Source organism: Puntigrus tetrazona, chromosome 3 (genome assembly GCF_018831695.1).
Source record: "Puntigrus tetrazona isolate hp1 chromosome 3, ASM1883169v1, whole genome shotgun sequence".
Taxonomy (NCBI): domain Eukaryota; kingdom Metazoa; phylum Chordata; class Actinopteri; order Cypriniformes; family Cyprinidae; genus Puntigrus; species Puntigrus tetrazona.
In genome coordinates, this window is record NC_056701.1 from 5,638,380 (window position 1) to 5,643,647 (window position 5,268).

General features: G+C 38.4%; 1 pseudogene; it reads right to left on the bottom strand.

The window, feature by feature from the left end:
* LOC122333795 overlaps positions 1–5,268 on the bottom strand; it is a 55,043-nt pseudogene that overhangs the window by 20,501 nt on the left and 29,274 nt on the right.

Below are 5,268 nucleotides of genomic sequence, written 5' to 3' on the forward strand. Positions count from 1 at the left end.
TATATTTCATTAAACACTTTGATTTACAGCTAATCTTATACTTATACTATATATATTAGGTCCTCAGAAAGTTAGAGAGATGAAGCGCCTGAGGGAAGGGCTTTTCTGGTTAGTGCACTACGGAGGTCAAGGGCTCAGTGTGTATCCCGTGGGACTGGTGTGACGTGGTTTCTGCCGTCACTGACGATCATCTGATCTGGCCGCCACTTGCCAAATAATATTTTACACACTGGTACAGACATTAGCCGCTGCAAGGGCAGGTGGAATTTTTTTCAATCTCAGAAGCAAACGTGACGTGAGATGAAACAGACGGCAGTTGGGACGCGGCTGGCACCGTGAAAAGAAAAGGACAAGCCAAGGCCGCAAAAACCTATCCCAATATGATGTCATGTTCGTAGAGCCCGCATAACGCCTATATTCTGTGTTAATCAACAATAACTTGAAACCTGAGCTGTGGATTGGACTCAAAAGCGTATGAGCTTTATAAAGCAGGGTTTGGCTGTAACAGGAAGACATGAGCCCCTGGAGATGGGGCTATCATGGAGAAGCTTTCACACGTCACTATGGGAGCTGTGCTCATGTATTGTTGAGGGACTTCTGGCACTTTGAAAACAGTGTTACCCAAGACGGCTTGTTTTAACGCCATGGTTATTTGCAGCACAACAGAACTTCCCTACAGGAATGAGGCTGCGTATAGTACTTTCCTAATATTACAGACTATCAGGAAACGTTTTAGCTATTTCCTTGTTACACGTAATCGCCGCACCTCTTATAAGACATCCTTCAACATTTAAAACGCAGGAAACAAAAGCTTCCCATTGGATTGTGATTTTGTATTTTTCTAATATTCCACTGTTTTCAGAACGTTAGAATTTTGGCGAATATTTAAATGTCTGTTTAGACAGACCATCCACGACAATAACAGTTTCATAAGAGATCAAGATATCTTGCAAACTGTAAAATATAGTGAATTATAGCTCACCCTATATTGAAGTCTCTCCATAGAGTTTGGCAGGTGTATGAAACAATAAAATTAATTCTTAAGTGAGGTACATTTTGTGGGTTAGTGTGTGTATAGGCACTTATTTCACTTTTTTCCCCACTAGGGTGATGTGTGTGTATATTGTTAATTCTGTTTTCTGCCTGTGTCAATATCAATTTCTGCCCAGAACCTCTGTACATACAATAAAGTAAAAAGTCATGTACTGCCGGGGAGATTAAATTTAGTTTATGTGCCAACCTTGCAGAAAAATGTTTTCCCCCTCAGATCATCCAAGACGTAGAGGAGTTGGCTTATTGGTCAGAACAGATTTGGAGGAAAATTAGCATTAGCGTTAGCATTCATCGCACCAAACAGCCGCTAAAAACATTAGATGAACTGTTCCTTTAAAGACCGTGTCTGTATGCTAGTGTATTTGTAGCATTTTTAGACAATGCACCGCAGGTTATATGGAAAAATGTCCTAAATTTGGAAAACAAGACACAGAGAAACTGTAGAAATCGTGATTAGCCCTATGAAAAAGGCTAAAGTAAAATATTTTATGAAATACTCATTATCAGGAGAAAGCTCATGTTAAACACTTAATTAAAAGTCAGTTAAAAGTCGACTGTTTAATTGCCACAGATCTGCAAAAACATATTGACTTCTGTGTATTTGGTCAACAGCGCCATCTTGGGGGTGACTGGAAATGTAAACGTTTTATATAAATATCTAGATTAAAAATGTGGATTTATATAGCTACGTTTAGAAATACAATATTGCATTAAAATAATACGAAACAACAGTCTTTGTAAAAAATGTAATTAACTGCAAGCTAATGACTTAGACGTATTGCACAGTTTATAAATACGTATACATAAAAAAAGAGGCTAGCTATTAGGCTAAACTTTACGCGCGTGCTAAAGGAAACATTAAATGTGCTCAGTCCTCAATGTCTTACGAAAAACCTTTACACCAATTTAAAGTCTAATAAAAATGTTTTACACAAGTATTGTAGAAAAGTTTTTATTTACCATTTATTGAGGCGTACCAACTTGTAACAAAACACTTAAAACACTTGAATAAACTTAAAAACACGGTTAAAGTCGAGTCTTATACAGTTTTTTTAACCTAGGCTACACACAGGCACTTCTCATCACAATATACACAGGGCCATAATCTGGAAATTAACGGATAACCAAAGCTAAGCATTGTTTACGATCGATTCTGCGCTCAAAGAAAACGTTTTTTTACAAACTTGTCCTACAGCACAATAGACAACACGGTGTTGTCATAAAAAACATAAATATAAAGACTACGCTAAATGAAAATGTCGTTCAATAAAACTAAAGACCTCTGGGGGTGGTATTTGACCTCGTTTTAAATCCTAACATATGGCTGAGATGCTCAGGTCAATCACTGATGCGCTTCATAATTAGCAGGACTGTCTGGATCTCTAAGGCATGGAAAATACGGCAATGAAAATGGCTTCAGGCACACGTATATAACCCTGACCATCACTGAGGGCTAGTTAGCCTGGTTCTTCTTCTTCAAAACATTGAGAAGGTTCTCAGACATCAGATAGGGTCGTTCTGGGCTGCCGTCGTTCCTCTCCAGGTCCTCCACTGTGATAAATGCGAAAAGAGATGTTGAGGAACAAACCCGTGGCTTACCTTTAGCTAGCACACTAGAGGAATGGAAAGTGGCATGCATGCGCTCAACAAACACGAGTCAGACCTAAATAACAAATGCATCTTTTGGCATAATTTATTAAAGACTTAAAAACAAAGACTGTCGCATTAAGCAGCAAACCACCTAAGAGATAGTGAAAAGACAGAAGACAAAAGTTAAAGGCTTCCCAAGAAGGCAACAAGGTGTTTACCCAAAGTACGTAGGTTGAAAATTGCTACCAAAAACAACAGACAACCTTAAAGTGCATTCAAAGCTACGGCTTAAAAACCGGAGGAAATGCAGCATTGACGTCAGCTGCGTGACACTTAGATCAATAGCAGCATTGGTGTTGCTCTTAATTTGAGATGTTTGTCCATGACAGAACTCAAAAAGGACAAAATGCATTGCTCATCTGACAGCGCAGACAACTAAAACACCAAAAATCTAAAACTTTGACGTAAAACAGCCAAACGATTGTATAAAAACAATACATCCTTTTCAACTAACAAGTTGTGCCGCTGAGCAGATGAACACGCAAAAGCAGAAGGCACTCACTTAAAAATGAACATGAAATCAACACTGACCTTATCTGCTTGCTTTCTTAATACACATTCATACTGTCCATAAGTGCAACTTTGATAAAAACACTTTTCATCATGCATTATTTTACAGTTTTAATACACTTGACAATAAAGTTACGCAAGTTTCTAAATGAATTGAGGTAAACCAGCGAGTTACATTTGTTAGAGAATCACTTAATCTTTGTTAACGTTCGTTTTAAGTTGATGTTTATTAATGTTCACATATTAAAATTGATTTCAATGAGTATTAGTTTGTTGGTCTTAACATTGTTCTAATAAAGAAATGCTTTGGAGGCATTTTTTATAGTTGGTTAATGTGATCAAGCGGTTAAAGCTGCAGTCTGTAACTTTTTTGGGTTAAAAATTATCCAAAAATCATTAAGCCTTTTCCTCACAGCAGCTAGAATAATTCATTTTAATCATTTTGATGGCAAACAGCAATCCAAAAGTGACTGTGCCTCCATGAAACGCATTTGAATTAAATTAAGTTTTAAATGTGCGTCTGTTTACGCAAGGTTTGTATTTTAAAAGTGAACCAGTTCGAAGGGAGCACAGTTTGCTTTTCGGGTTAAAAGGATTTCTTAATATGAAATGTGAATGGTATGACAGTTAGAGATTGTACCGAAATCACAAAACATTATACGCAATGCCGAAGTTATTAACATTAATAATTTGAGAAAAATAAAAAGTTTAACAACAATAATAGTTTGCGATTTGCTGTGATGAGCAACCAGATTGTTACATCACTGGCCAAAACCAGGCTGTAAACATTTTTCTCTGCTGTAAAGTTGGACACAGGACTGACTCTTTTGGAGCCAGTTTTTGTCACTTTCACAAGAGAGACCGCCGCTTGGTCAGAACAAACATGGCAGACTTGTTTCTTATTTGGGTCATATATTTCAAGACGTAGGCTAGAATCTGATTCCTAAATAAGCTCACCAGACTGGAACGGAGACAGACAAGTCTGCAAACTTACGGTGGATGGCGGAAAGGTGCCAAAACTTATGAACTGCAGCTTTAAGCAAGCTAACAAATGTAACCTTATCATAAAGTAAACATTTTACGATTTAACATCCCAATTCATTTAAAAATAAATAGCTTGTGAATGCATTTTTATGTTTTCCCTGACTGCCTATTTATTCCCTTATTAAAAGACTCAAAGAACCGCGAGTATGACTGACCCTTATGGCCATTCGGTCTCTAAAAATTGCACTGAATATGATTATTTTCCACATATAATTACAAATTTCCTTCAGTTATCCACTGTTTTGTCGGGAGCGGTCAGCTGCATCGTCTGGTCACGTGAAGCAGGCGTCCGAGCCCCGTCCGCGTCCTTCATCAGGATGTCGCACAGCTCTGTGGTCATGCAATACGGCCGTGCTGCAGAGCCGTCATTGCGCTCAAGATCTTCACCTTCGTGTGGCGTTAGTGATGTTTAGTAATGTAAAAGACACCAGAGGGGGGACAAGCAAAGAATCGTGTAGGTGTGATAAATGTGAAATTAGGTTTGTGGGGGACAGATGTTGAATAGAAAACCCAAAGAGAAACGAAGAGGGGGATTGAGGGACAGCCATACAAAGGAAAAAGAGAAAAAGAAAGAATCAAGTTATTATGAGACGAAAGACAGAAAAGCATTTCAGTCCCACCTTAGTTAAGCAGGTACCGTAGACAGATTAGAAACACCTCATACCAGAATAGCTACATAACCGATTAAATCCTCCATAAGAGGTTAAAACTGAGTTGCATGCACTGCCATGCGCAATGAGGAGTCAGTCGGGTCATTAGTGACACGAAGTTTCATCCGAAACCGAGGCAGTATTTACCTAAATGCAACACTAAACCTTTTTTTTTTTTTTTTAAAGGATCACAAATTAACCAACTTCCAAGCTGACTTTGACGGCTTGATGTTTATAGCCTTATTAGCGGTTTCTGGGGATAAAACGTGTATTAATGGCAAGTACTCACAGAAGCAGAGGAAGAGTGTGTCCACACACATGGCGTAAACGCTGAAAAACCCATGGGCAATGAGGTAGGTGC